This window comes from Silurus aristotelis (assembly GCF_946808225.1).
Source record: "Silurus aristotelis genome assembly, chromosome: 9".
NCBI lineage: Eukaryota > Metazoa > Chordata > Actinopteri > Siluriformes > Siluridae > Silurus > Silurus aristotelis.
In genome coordinates, this window is record NC_139582.1 from 84,647 (window position 1) to 100,632 (window position 15,986).

Below are 15,986 nucleotides of genomic sequence, written 5' to 3' on the forward strand. Positions count from 1 at the left end.
GAAATACAGGTGTATTCTATTGGCTGAGAACTATTTCTTTTTGAAATTGAGCTGGGAAATGGTTCTCATTGGCTCATTTGAATTGGACCCGCCTCTTTACACTATATAAGAGGCTGCTCAGAGGACTGAATCTTCCCCACTTCTTCCAGCTCGATTAGAGACACACTCAAGCTTTATTTTGATCCTGAATCTATTTTATTTTCAAAGAAAGAATATTTTTTGCAAATACTCTGAACAAGCCTGCCTGAAGAAGGTTCTAAGGGAACCGAAACGTTGCAACGGCTTGTTCCTTTCTCAGCTTTCAGAAATCTTTTGGGGAAAAAAAACATTTCTTTTATAAGGATTTTATTTTACTTTCCCATTTAAACTAAGCCAACTGCTTGGTTTATTTTCAAGCTCTTTAGAGACTTTTTTCAGGAAAATATTCCTTTGAGAGCACATTATTTTATTATTTTTATTTAAAATCAGGCAACTGCTTGATTTTATTTTCAAATTCTCAAGAGAGATTTATTTCGAAAAAACACAAAAAGATTCTTGATTTCAGTTCATTATTTTATTTTATTTGATTACACAAAAACATCCCAGATAAATATTTTGTTTAAAAAGCAATAGAGAAGAAAAACTTTTTGAAAAAATGATTCTGCCAGACAGAGATGGTTGGATGGTTGTCACCCGTGGACGCAGGCGTGCTGTCCAAGACACACCTATGCACCGTCCTCACCACCGTACGGGACACCATCCACAAGGAGAGAGGCCATTCTCTTATGCAGACGTGGTTAAATATGGCAATAACCAGAACCTACGTCATGCACAGGGACAAAGGGCCCTCTCCTATACAAACGCAGTTAAATTTTCAGGCCACACGAGGGCAGCAAATACTTACCGTACTGCATCACGTCAGCGGTCTTTCAGACCACAATTTTTTGAACCTCAGGTCTGTTGGGGACCTGTCACAATGATCCCACAAAAAGTAAATCGAACATGGACAACTCATCCACAACAACAAAAAAAGAACACACAGCAGAGACAAAATGTTGTTCAAAAACAGTTAGATGACCCGGATTTTGTAACAAAAACTCGTACCATGTTCAAAATAATTAAATTGGTACACCACAAAAATAATGTGAGCCATGAACAACCTCCTGCATTGACCAAGATGGAGAAAAATCTATCTGAGGTCATCAAACCAGCTCTGCCAAACCCCACAACACAACCCCTTATAGAAGGCAATGCTAAAAACTGGGCCTATACCACCATGTTGATCCTCAAAAACCATTATGAGGACACATTGGTGGAAGAAATGGCCAAGCTGCAGCACTATCCTTCCCGAGGCTGGGAAGAATGTTTTAACACTGCTGTGTTATGGGCAAAACGTGGGATTGGGAAAAGACTGAGGTATAGATCAATACAGGATGCTCACACACTGATAGGGGACAAATATAAGATCCCTACACCCACTGCTGATGTGGAGGAGGCGAGAGAGGAAGCAGAGACGCAAAGTGTCCCTGCTGCTTCTTCTCTATCACCTGAAGCAGCTGACGGTGCCATCGCGGTGCAGGCCTCGGTGCATGCCGAGGCCGAGGCACACTCCCTACCAGATCTGTCCACCCAACCAGAACCAAAATCCTCCAGAACCACTTCCACCATGACAGATCCACCAAACGATTGGTCGCCTTATAGGGAAGAAGATTCGGACAGTCAGTCCGAAATCGCCCTAGATCCTCCTGCCTCCCCAAAAGCACAACGCACTCCTTGCCCGAGTTCCAATCCCTGTGTTAGATGGGAAGAGGAACTCGTTATTATCGAAGATCAGGGAGAGTGCGAACAGAATAATGACGGCAGCTCACAAAGGGTGACCCTAAGCCCAGAAAAAATCGGCAGCCTTAGAACAGCCACACAGGCCCGTATTAATGTGGAGCTCAGGGTGCCTTCTGCAACACCATGTGACTCCAGTGAGTCTGTTCCGAATAGGCACATAAACACTCCCAGAAAAATGATAGAGTGGAAACTAACTGTCCGTAAGAAATGCCTAGTTATTGGGGATTCCAACCTCTCCAGGATTCCCCCCTTTAAGAACCCAGACCTCCAAATAGAAAGCTATCCGGGGGCCACGTTCAGACACATGGAGGCCGTTATTAATAAAATTCCGGTCTCCAATGACGTAGAGCATTTCATTTTAGCGCTGGGCATTAACAGTCGGACTCAAAACGCTAAAGACACTGCAATTAAACAAATGCAGGCGGCTTTAAGAGCAGCAAAAGAAAAATTCCCGGTTGCGCAGATTTGGGTTCCAGAACTGAACTATTCAGGAATGCTCCCAACAAAGGAGCAAACACAATTAAACCTCCTGAGTGGTTACATCACTGCCAACCTAAATCATATTCCGGCCCTGCCCAGATCAGAGTTCCACACTGAAAGTGACAATATTCACTGGACAGTTAATACAGCCGGAAAAATGCTGGAACATTGGCTTCAACATTTAAATTAAATCTCCCCATAAGCCTGCATGCACAGGAGGGGAACAAAAATGTGGTTGTTTTGGCCAAAAAAGCCAAGATCACTCGACCACAATTCAGCCTGCTTAATAGAGGCCTAACCTTTATTCCGGCATGGAAAATTAACAGACAATATAGCGGGAGGCAAATGCGATATGATCTGCAACAATACCACCGAAGACTAAAATTGGCATCCTATTTTCAAAATGACGCAGATCAAACTCCCCCACCTTTCACACCTAAATCAGACTGGGTACCACCCATGGATAAACTGCCCACTGATCTTCTCACGTTGTTCGATACAGACCTTAGATCCTTCAAGAGACACTGCAGACCATATTGGGAACAACTTAACCTCACTCCTGAGGAAATCAGTGCTCTTGAAGAGTTAAAAAATAACCAAAATATTATCATCAAACCCGCTGACAAGGGCAGTGCAACAGTTATTATGGACCGTGAGCAATATCTGTGGGAAGGGTACAGACAATTACAGGATAAAATTTATTACAAAAAATTAGACAAACCTATCTACCCGGACACTGTACCCCTAGTCAAGGAAATAGTCCAAGTCTTGTATACAAAAAAGCACATAAATGCCAAACAGAAGTCCTATCTCTTGGGTGACACAGAGCCCAGGAGCAGGAGATTCTACATGCTCCCTAAAATACACAAAGATCCGGCCAAATGGAGCAAACCCCACGAAATTCCTCCAGGAAGGCCTATAGTGTCGGATTGCGGAAGCGAAACGTACTATACGGCCGAATTCCTGGACTTTTATTTAAATCCCCTTTCCACGGGCCACCCTAGCTATTTAAAAGACACATATGACTTTATTCAGAAAGTTAAAGGACTTGAAATTCCCCAAGAGGCTGTCCTGTTCACTATGGACATTGACAGCCTTTACACAAATATCGACATCCAGGAAGGAATACAGGCCATAAAAAATATTTTTCAAAAATACCCGGACAGATCCAGGCCTGATAAAGAACTCATCCAGTTGTTAGAAATAAATCTAAAGAGGAACGACTTTGAGTTCAATGGGGAATTCTTCCTTCAGATTAAGGGAACAGCGATGGGGAAGAAGTTTGCTCCGGCCTACGCCAACATATTTATGGCAGAATGGGAGACCTCGGCCCTATCCCGGTGCCATAAATGGCCTCTTCATTATTTCAGATATCTTGATGATATATGGGGAGTTTGGACACACACAGAGAGGGAGTTTGATGAGTTTTTAACAACACTTAACAACCATAACCCAACCATAAAACTGAAATCCTCCATTAGTCAGCTCTCGGTGGATTTTTTGGACACCACGACATACAAAGGCCCGGATTTCAGTTCCACACACAAATTGGACATCAAGGTATTCTTTAAGGAAACAGACACACACGCTCTACTGCACAAGGAGAGCTTTCACCCTAAACACACTTACTCTGGCCTGGTGAAATCACAACTCCTGAGGTTTCGTCGCATATGTACCCGAGAACGGGACTTCATGGAAGCGACACGAATCCTCTTTAGAGCACTCAGGAACAGAGGTTATAAAAGGTCCTTTTTGAGGAGGATTTTTAAATCCTACCTCACAATAGGAACCCGGGCGGAAGGCACCAGCGTGCCGCTCGTCCTGACATATTCCTCTGTCTCTGTGAAGCTCATCAGGGAGATAAGGTCCAATTTTATGCAAATATTGGGACAAACACCAAGATTCAGAGACCACAAAGTCATTGCAGCTTTCAGGAAAAGCAAAAACCTGCAAGACTATTTGGTCAGGGCCAAACTCAATCCTCTCCAGCAGGGAAAACCTAAACATCAGGGACAATACATGGAACAAAAACAACACATTCAAAACAAATTTACCAAGGAAGTCTTCACCACTCATCGCTCAAGTACAGTGCACAGCAAAAATTGTGTCTACCTCATTTCCTGTAATCAATGTGGAGCCCAATATGTTGGAGAGACGGGCAACACCATCTTGATCAGGATGACACAACACAAACACAACATATTAAAAGGAAAACAAATGGATACTCACCTGGTCAATCACTTCCGGGAGCATGGATGGGAAGCTCTCAGGGTCATGGTCCTACAGGCAAACCCACAATGGTCTGTACCCCTGAGGAAAAGAGCAGAGAGAATTTGGATTCAGAAATTAAGTACTGCTTATCCCCAAGGCCTCAATGAGAGGTGAATAAAATATTCTTAGGGGGCATTGATGGCCTGTGCAAACAGGTTAGCACCTTCCTCTGACTCTAAACCTAACCCTAACCCTAATTTCTATCCCTAACCCTAAATCCTAACCCTAATTCCTATCCCTAACCCTAAGCCCTAACCTTAACCTAAACCTAACCCTAATTCTAAAACCTAACCCTAACCCTGAATTGTATCCCTAACCACAACCCTAACCCTAACCTTAACCTAATCCTAACCTTAACCTTAATTTCTATCCCTAACCCTAATTTCTAACCATAACCCTACATCCTAATCCTAACCCCAAAACCTAAACCCAACCCTAACCCTAAACCTAACCCTAATTTCTATCCCTAACCCTAAAACCTAACCTTAACCTTTATTTCTATCCCTAACCCTAACCCTAATTTCTAGGCCTAACCCTAAAACCTAACCCTAACTTCTAACCCTAACCCCAAAACCTAACCCCAACCCTAACCCTAAACTTAACCCTAATTTCTATCCCTAACCCTAACCCTAAAACCTAACCTTAACCCTAATTTCTATCCCTAACCCTAATCCTAATTTCTAGCCCTAACCCTAAATCCTATCCCTAAAACCTAACCCCAACCCTAACCCTAATTTCTATCCCTAACTCTAAAACCTAACCTTAACCCTAATTTCCATCCCTAACCCTAACCCTAATTTCTATCCCTAACCCTAAATCTAACCTTAACCCTAATTTCTATCCCTAACCCTAAATCCTAATCCTAACCCTAATTTCTAACCCTAACCCTAAAACCTAACCTTAACCCTTAACTCTAACCCTAACTCTAATTTCTAGCCCTAACCATAAATCCTAATCCTAACCCTAAATCCTAACCCTAACCCTAATTTCTAGCCCTAAACCTAAAACCTAACCTTAACCCTAATTTCTATCCCTAACCCTAATTTCTAACCCTAATCCTAAATCCTAACCCTAACCCCCCATTTCTATCCCTAACCCTTAATCCTAACCTTAACCCTAAACCTAACCGCTAACCTTAACCCCAACCCTAACCCTAACCCTAACCCTAACCCTAAATTTTGTATGCATACTTAAAATTCTAGTAACCCCCCTTTAACCCTAACCCCAAACCTAACCCTAACCATAACCCCTAACCCTAAACCCCTAACCCTAATCCCTAAACCCTAAACCCTAACCCCAACCCTAACCAAAACCTAACCCTAACACTATCCCTATCCTCAAAACCTAACCCCTAACTCCAACCCTCAAAACCTAACCCCTAACCCTAACCTCAAACCCTAAAACTATCCCTAACCCTAAACCCAACCCCCAAACCTAACCCCTAACCCTAACCCCTAATCAACCCTAACCATAACCCTGACCCTAACCCTAAACCTAAATCCTAACCGCTAATCTTAGCCCCAACCCTAACCCCTAACCCCTAACCCCAACCCTTAACCCTAACCCTTAAAACCTAACCCTATCCCTAACCCCCTAACCATAACCCTAACCCTAACCCTACCATAACCCTAACCCTAACCCTACCATAACCCTAACCCTAGTTTAATGAACCCATTGATGGTCTTAGGCTGCTATCTAGTGGTTATAAAATGTAAATTTCAGAGCACTTACCATGGAAATAATAGTGTCTGTAACATTTATAACTATAAAAAATGTATTTAAAAAAAAAGAAGTGGCATTTTTTTGACCATTATCTATAAAATGTGGCTTTAAATTATTTTATGCATTACTGTACAGAGTTGGAAAAGTGTTCAGTTTCGTTCAGGATTTATAGACTTTTTGGTATATTTGAACACGCCCCTGAAATAAATTATAAAATTCAACATTCAATACCTACTTTGAATGTTTTTGCAACCCTTTAAACAGTAAACAAAAGTCTACGTTTTTTTGACAATTATTGATAGGCACTGACCAGCGAACATTACTGCACCGGTCTGGTTCTAAAAAGGCAAAAAACCTAGGACTAGTTCAAGGTTTTTTTTTTTTTTTTTTAACAATTGAGAATAAAAAATAAAAGTTTTGATTAACAGCAGTGGTCCTTAATGTAAAGTTACTCACCATAAGTAGATGTATCAAAGCAATGGAAAATCTGAGTGCATGTTTGAAAAATATTGCAATATACACCAATCTATATATTTTGATACATGAATGAGTATATGTATACATATACTCATTCATGTATATACATATATTTTCATATATTTTATATAGTTTATACTTTTTTTTTACTTTTATCTACCTTTTTTCTGTTTTATTTTTATCTTTAATTCTATTCCTTTTTATGTTTAAATGCTGGACAGTTGCACAAAGCATTACCCTGTATGTCGTACAATGTCGTACAAATAAAATTTGATTTGATTTGAACCCTTCTGGGACCCTGGACAGAAACATGAAATACCAAGTTTCAGGTCAATCGGAAGAATGTTTGCATAGTTATAGAAGTTTATATATTTTTTTCCTCATTTAATACCATCAAGTGGCAAAGCTATGCAATTTTCATTGACCAAAGACTGAGCATGTACATAAATTAACGAAGTTAATTTAATATAACTCATTCCGTTCATGAGATAAAGCCATTTGTGAAAAAGTGGCCCTACCTACTTTGAACATTGTGACGAGCCTTTGTGACGGTGAGTTAAAAGTTCAATGTTTTTTTGATAATTATTAACATTTTCTGTCTACTGAACATTGCTACACTGGTTGCGTATTAATGGTGCGAAAAACCTACAACCAGTTCGCAAAAGAATGTTTTCTACATAACTCAATTTAAAGGAAAAAAAATTTCAATAGGCATTTTCTTTGTTTGGACTGAAGGATTGGAAGTATCTAAAAGATTTGAGTCTAGGATGTATCTTCTATGAGCTATGGCCAGAAATGTCTGTTTAACTGTAGCGCCCCTCGTTGGCCAAATGTGTTGATACTGTGTCAACCTCTCCCCAAAATTGAGCTCTACCATCTGAACAAGTTGCAAGTCTCTAGGCCTTATGGTTTGGTCTGCACGATCACTTTTATGGCTAAATAATAATAATGATGATGATGATGATGATGATGATGATGATGATGATGATGATGATGATGATAATAATAATAATAATAATAATAATAATAATAATAAATCTACAAGAACAATAGGGTTTCAGCATTTCATGCTCGAACCCCTTAATCGACTGTAAAAAATAAATAACCGTTTCGGAGGTAAGAACTAGTACAGATACAGGCTTGTGAAAAACATTCATTGAAGTCAAGCTGCTGAAAGGACATTTACCGATAAACCACAACCCCATCCATTGCACTGTTGCCTAGGACACCGACAAGTACAGTTGCTTCCATGCGCCAGAAAAAAATAGCACAAAATACAACACCTTACGCGTCATAAACGAAGATAACACGCACGCACAAACCTACCACCCACGCAAGGCGCGCGCGCACACACACACACACACACACGCACGCACGCACGCATACATCCTCAGTGTGCGTGTCTGTGCTCAATAGCCTTCGGGCGGAGCGGTTTAAGGCCCCAGTTCGTTATTCAGACAGTGCAACATCTTCCAGCGGCTCCGAGAGCATTGTGATGGAAATATTCATGACGATGCGCGAGGCAATGCGCTAATTCTTACCGTCTTCATCAGTCTGAAAGGTAAATGCGTTCCATCCGGCTGAGTTACAAAACGGTTTGTTTGTACGCCATAATCTACAAGGAATGTAATCATTTATATGCGCATGCATGACAGCGAATCCTCGCGAGCGAATTCTCGACTGTTATTATGGTGCTTGAGCTTCAGGTTAAAATGTGTTACATTTCTTTTTAGTCATTATCTTCTTTACAGCTGCGCATAATCACCTTAAAGCGAAGTATTTCAGCCGCATGTTGATGTTTGCGTTCATATTTCATACCTGTGTGTCCGGTCTCATGTGATTTGGTCGAGTACCTGTAATGTGGCCCATGTGCCTGTACTTATATGTATACATACACACCTATATGTATACAGTATCTATCTATCTATCTATCTATCTATCTATCTATCTATCTATCTATCTATACATATATATATATATATATATATATATATATATATATATATATATATATATAAAGTACAAGGACATGGGCTACATTACAGGTACTCGACCAAATCACATCAGCGTGTGTGTATGTGTGTGTGTGCGTGCGTGCGTGTTTAGTTTTTTATTTATTTATTTATTTTTTATCTGTTTTACCTTGTATCTGCATGAATACAGGTACTGTTTTGTCTCTATTAATAAACAAATACCTCAATATACAATTCATTTGCTTAAATCCCTTGTTGACTGTCTACATATGAGGGGGAAAAGTTTAATATTTATATAATATTCTAAGCAATTAGGTGTAGCCAGTCCACCCACACGCATGTTTATTGTACAGTGGGAGGAAACTAGAGAACTCAGTACACTTGTAAACAAAATGCGAACATGCTGAGTTAAAAATCTGTACTTATGCATGACTCCAGAGATTCATATTAGAACTTGAATAAAATCTTGCAAATTAATGATCAGTAGATTCTTATATCGTATAAAGCTAATATTTCCCAAACTCACAACAAATCTGTAAAAAAAATAAATATAAAAGATGGGTTCAGATCAAGTTAATTGAAACTAAATAAACCACTAAATATTAAGTGATATAACACAATTCTTGTACTTCCACCATGAACTTCAAACATGACCCTATCCCATGTTCAACTTCAGTGGACTTTAAAATGAGCAAAACCGTTCCATATTACACCCATATTGTACATTTTTAAAAGACAAACATTTATAGAGTGTGTGCTAATATGTAACCCCGTCTGTTCTTCTGATTTTGATTATGATTTGTTTTGATTAATGTCTTTGCCCTAATCAACTCTTTTTGTTGATTGCTTGATATGTGCCTGTTTTTAGCATGTTTTTCTGGATTTGTGCTTTTATTTGTTTTATGGAGTTTGTCTGGCTGTGCTAATAAAACAGCATTTGTATCAAACCTGAACTGCTTATCTGACAGAAGATATTATCAGAACATAGCATAAGGCCTGCCTAATCTGTAGCAGGAATTACTTTCACAGAGTAAGCTTGTAAAACAGAAAAAAATCTGAAATATTAAATACTTTACTTCTGAAATAAGGTGATGAAAAATTAAAGCTCAACACACCCAAAAGAATCACCACCTTAAAACCCCTTGACAGGCTTTCATATTGCAGGACAAATTCAGTACAGTGTGTTCCATATCACTTTCTACATGGTTGCATACAGTGGCGCGCCATGCATTTGGTACCTGGGCCTTCCGTGGGGACGTACCCGACTTAATCCACCTCCTAATACCACCACTATCATGCTGCAATTATAGAAACCATCAATAAACTTTCTTTCGGCTTCTCCCGTTAGGGGTCGCCACAGCGGATCCTCCGCACGTTTGATTTGGCACACGTTTTACGCTGGATGCCCTTCCTAACGCAACCCTCCCCAATTTATCCGGGCTTGGGACCGGCACTGAGAGTGGCTGGGGATGGGGATTTCCACTTCTATACTGATGAGTCACTTGGGTTGAATCACTAGGGTGTTCAAATACTTATTTTCCTCACTGTGGGTACAGTGAGGAAAATAAGTATTTGAACACCCTGCTATTTTGCAAGTTCTCCCATTTAGAAATCATGGAGGGGTCTGAAATTGTCACCGTAGCTGCATGTCCACTGTGAGAAACATAATCTAAAAAAAAAATCCAGAAATCACAATATATGATTTTTAAACTATTTATTTGTATGATACAGCTGCAAATAAGTATTTGAACACCTGTCTATCAGCTAGAATTCTGACCCTCAAAGACCTGTTAGTCTACCTTTAAAATGTCCACCTCCACTACATTTATTATCCTAAATTAAATGCACCTGTTTGAGGTCGTTAGCTGCATAAAGACACCTGTCCACCCCATACAATCAGTAAGAATCCAACTACTAACATGGCCAAGACCAAAGAGCTGTCCAAAGACACTAGAGACAAAATTGTACACCTCCACAAGGCTGGAAAGTGCTACAGGGAAATTGCCAAGCAGCTTGGTGAAAAAAGGTCCACTGTTGGAGCAATCATTAGAAAATGGAAGAAGCTAAACATGACTGTCAATCTCCCTCGGACTGGGGCTCCATGCAAGATCTCACCTCGTGGGGTCTCAATGATCCTAAAGAAGGTGAGAAATCAGCCCAGAACTATATGGGAGGAGCTGGTCAGTGATCTGAAAAGAGCTGGGACCACCGTTTCTAAGGTTACTGTTGGTAATACACTAAGACGTCATGGTTTGAAATCATGCATGGCACGGAAGGTTCCCCTGCTTAAACCAGCACATGTCCAGGCACGTCTTAAGTTTGCCAATGACCATTTGGATGATCCAGAGGAGTCATGGGAGAAAGTCATTTGGTCAGATGAGACCAAAATAGAATTTTTGGGTCATAATTTCACTAAACATGTTTGGAGGAAGAAGAATGATGAGTACCATCCCAAGAACACCATCCCTACTGTGAAGCATGGGGGTGGTAGCATCATGCTTTGGCTGTGTTTTTCTGGGACAGGGACAGGGCGACTGCACTGTATTAAGGAGAGGATGACCGGGGCCATGTATTGCGAGATTTTGGGGAACAACCTCCTTCCCTCAGTTAGAGCATTGAAGATGGGTTGAGGCTGGGTCTTCCAACATGACAATGACCTGAAGCACACAGCCAAGATAACCAAGGAGTGGCTCTGTAAGAAGCATATCAAGGTTCTGGCGTGGCCTAGCCAGTCTCCAGACCTAAACCCAATAGTGAATCTTTAGAGGGAGCTCAAACTCTGTGTTTCTCAGCGACAGGCCAGAAACCTGACTGATCTAGAGAAGATCTGTGTGGAGGAATGGGCCAAAATCTCTCCTGCAGTGTGTGCAAACCTGGTGAAAAACTACAGGAAACATTTGACATCTGTAATTGCAAACAAATGCTACTGTACCAAATATTAACATTGACTTTCTCAGGTGTTCAAATACTTATTTGCAGCTGTATCATACAAATAAATAGTTAAAAAATCATACATTGTGATTTCTGGATTTTTTTTTTTAGATTATGTCTCTCACAGTGGACATGCACCTACGATGACAATTTCAGACCCCTCCATGATTTCTAAGTGGGAGAACTTGCAAAGTAGCAGGGTGTTCAAATACTTATTTTCCTCACTGTATATATATATATATATATATATAGGTGAGGAAAATAAGTATTTGAACACCCTGCTATTTTGCAAGTTCTCCCACTTAGAAATCATGGAGGGGTCTGAAATTGTCATCGTAGGTGCATGTCCACTGTGAGAGACATAATCTAAAAAAAAGAAATCTAGGGTTAGTCTAACCCTAACAATAACCCAGAAATCACTATATATGATTTTTAATCTATTTATTTGTATGATACAGCTGCAAATAAGTATTTGAACACCTGTCTATCAGCTAGAATTCTGACCCTCAAAGACCTGTTAGTCTGCCTTTAAAATGTCCACCTCCACTACATTTATTATCCTAAATTAGATGCACCTGTTTGAGGTCGTTAGCTGCATAAAGACACCTGTCCACCCCATACAATCAGTAAGAATCCAACTAATAACATGGCCAAGACCAAACAGCTGTCCAAAGACACTAGAGACAAAATTGTACACCTCCACAAGGCTGGAAAGGGCTACAGCGAAATTGCCAAGCAGCTTGGTGAAAAAAGGTCCACTGTTGGAGCAATCATTAGAAAATGGAAGAAGCTAAACATGACTGTCAATCGCCCTCGGACTGGGGCCCCATGCAAGATCTCACCTCGTGGGGTCTCAATGATCCTAAGGAAGGAGAAATCAGCCCAGAACTACACGGGAGGAGCTGGTCAATGACCTGAAAAGAGCTGGGACCACCGTTTCCAAGATTACTGTTGGTAATACACTAAGACGTCATGGTTTGAAATCATGCATGGCACGGAAGGTTCCCCTGCTTAAGTCCAGGCACGTCTTAAGTTTGCCAATGACCATTTGGATGATCCAGAGGAGTCATGGGAGAAAGTCATGTGGTCAGATGAGACCAAAATAGAACTTTTGGGTCATAATTCCACTAAACGTGTTTGGAGGAAGAAGAATGATGAGTACCATTCCAAGAACACCATCCCTACTGTGAAGCATGGGGGTGGTAGCATCATGCTTTGGGGGTGTTTTTCTGCACATGGGACAGGGCGACTGCACTGTATTAAGGAGAGGATGACCGGGGGACATGTATTGCGAGATTTTAGGGAACAACCTCCATCCCTCAGTTAGAGCATTGAAGATGGGTCGAGGCTGGGTCTTCCAACATGACAATGACCCGAAGCACACAGCCAGGATAACCAAGGAGTGGCTCTGTAAGAAGCATATCAAGGTTCTGGCGTGGCCTAGCCAGTCTCCAGACCTAAACCCAATAGAGAATCTTTTTGGCGGGAGCTCAAACTCCGTGTTTCTTAGTGACAGGCCAGAAACCTGACTGATCTAGAGAAGATCTGTGTGGAGGAGTGGGCCAAAATCCCACCTGCAGTGTGTGCAAACCTGGTGAAAAACTACAGGAAACGTTTGACCTCTGTAATTGCAAACAAAGGCTCCTGTACCAAATATTAACATTGACTTTCTCAGGTGTTCAAATACTTATTTGCAGCTGTATCATACAAATAAATAGTTAAAAAATCATACATTGTGATTTCTGGATTTATTTTTTTTAGATTATGTCTCTCACAGTGGACATGCACCTACGATGACAATTTCAGACCCCTCCATGATTACTAAGTGGGAGAACTTGCAAAATAGCAGGGTGTTCAAATACTTATTTTCCTCACTGTATATATATATATATACCCACAGTAAAGAAAATAAGTATTTGAACACCCTAGTGATTCAACCCAAGTGACTCATCAGTATAGAAGTGGAAACACCTTGTTCATGCTGAATTATACCCAATGGTAACATATCAAAGGAAACTGTGGAGAAAACATGGCCTTTCTTTACACAAATCTTTACTTTTAAATGACCTTAGCTGGGAAAGAGCCCTTAACTTAAATGCAATTTTTTTCTCTTTGTCATGTAATACAGCAGCCAATAAAATGAACAGAATTGTTCTTAAAGAAAAACAAAAACTGCACCAGCCTGGCAAATTGTTTTATGGCTTTGCTTAGAAAACACAGTAAGTGTGTAATGTTTTTTTTTTTTTTAGATCTTTCAGGATGCATGAGCAATTTTTTTTTAAATAAGAGACAATGTTTTAAAACAAAAGTCAATTAAAATTGCAAAGAAATGCAATTGTAGTCATATCCTCCAGACAATTTACCTTTCATTTATTGATATTTATTTCCTATGAAAATCCTATGAGTGTAGGGTTTAGAGTTACATAAATAAATATACATATACATTTGTTATTTTTCTGTGACCCAAAAATATGAAACAAAAATAAGATTTTAACGTCAAATGTCAGAATTTCTAAATATCTTCCCAAATGAAAAACAAACCATTATACTATATGTTGGTAAAACTGTTTAACCCTAACCCTAACCCTAGGGTAAAACCCTAACCGTAACCCATAGCTTTGTCTGTCAAAAGAAAAATGTTTTAGGGTGCACACAACTCTATTTGAGAACATGTAGTCAGAATGTTAAATAATATAGGGCTTTATTTCAAATATTGCCAAAAAGAATGTGTAAAATATTAAATCTGTAAAATTATATAGTCCAAAACATTACTAGCATGGGTCCAGAATTTCTTTTACGATGCAAAGACATTGCAATATTAAGTTTAGTGCCAAAAAAAAAATTTAAAATAGAAAAAGAAGTTTTTAAGACAAAGACACTAAGACAGTTTAGTGAGGTTTAGATGAAAGCCTGTCTGGATTTTGGTTTTGGTGTAGTTATTAAGAAACAGCTATTTGTGTATGTTACCTTTGCTATAGTAGAGCTGAAAATACTGAAGGGCCTTCAGCTGCAGTATGAATAGATTATGTAAAATGTAATATTCATTAGTGGAATAATGAGAAAGACTGGGACAAAAGAGAAGTAGGGAGACAAGAGTTATGAGGGAAGGATGAGTATCCAATGTATTTATCTAACAACTGTTAAAATCTAAATGTTACATACAACTCATTACAAAGTATAATAAAAGGCTAATTAAAATATTTTTTCAAACTTATTACAAACTATTTGATCAACTTCTGTTGATCTTGTTTGCTGTCAGAATGTTGTAGTTTTCTTTCTTTCTTTCTTTCTTTCTTTCTTTCTTTCTTTCTTTCTTTCTTTCTTTCTTTCTTTCTTTCTTTCTTTCTCTCTTTCTTTCTTTCTTTCTTTCTTTCTTTCTTGTAAATTGAAAGGTTAGGGGTTTAAGCCACAGTATCACCAAGCTGCCGATCTTGGGCAATTGAACAAGGCCCTTAACCCTTTGCGCTCCTGGGATGCTATGTCATGGCTGACCCTGCTCTCTGATGCCAGCTTCCTAACATCTCTGGGATATGCAAAGCTGTAATATACGTGTCATTTACAGTGCTGTACACATTTTCACACAGGGCTATGTAGATTTGGATTTTTTTACCCCTCAATAACAAAACCATTATTTAAAAACTGCATGTTGTGTTCAATTGTATTATCTTTTACTAATATTTAAATTAGTTTGATGATCTGAAACATTAAAGTGTGAAATCATGCAAAAAAAACAAGAAATCAGGAAGGGGGCAAACACTATTTCACAACACTGTATATAAGCCACCTTATCAGTCCATATATGTCTGGTACCTGAGGAGACCAGTTGCTGGAGTTTTGGGAGAGAAATGTGGTCCAATTAATGTCTAATACCAAATTCTTCCCGCTCAATTGTTGTGGTTCTTTTTTGTGGTATTTATCGTTTCATGTTCTTTCAAATGCTTTCAATTGATAATAGTTCTGGATTGTAGACAGGCCAGTTCACCCAAACTATTCTAGTATGAAGCCTTGGAGTAGCCATCTGTTGTAATTGATCCAATATTTGTTTTTACATTGTCTTGCTCAGATATGCGAGGCCTTCCCTGAACATGTTCTGGATGGAAGCATTTGTTGCTCTGAAATATGTATATAGCATCCAATATTAATTTTTGTGTTTGTCGCTTACACACAGAGAGTTCTTCAGATTCTCAGAATCCTTTGATGTTATGTACTGTAGATGACATTTAAAAAAAATTTAATTAGCCTCAATTTGATGTTGAGGAACATTATTCTGAAATTAGTGAAACTCTGCACATCTTTACTTCTGAGAGACTATTT

General features: G+C 39.4%; 1 protein-coding gene across 2 annotated transcripts in view; it reads left to right on the forward strand.

Annotated features, from left to right (window-relative positions):
* Window positions 1–7,995: 7,995 nt before the first annotated feature.
* The window catches only part of ptpn5 (protein tyrosine phosphatase non-receptor type 5), a 60,346-nt gene continuing 52,355 nt past the window's right edge, over window positions 7,996–15,986 (forward strand). Inside the window, exon 1 of one of the 2 annotated variants that reach the window (XM_083550130.1) lies at window positions 7,996–8,329. The gene's annotated coding sequence lies outside the window, so the exon portion shown is untranslated. The remainder of the gene's footprint in view (window positions 8,330–15,986) is intronic. The other variant, XR_014535010.1, reaches the window with a different exon arrangement.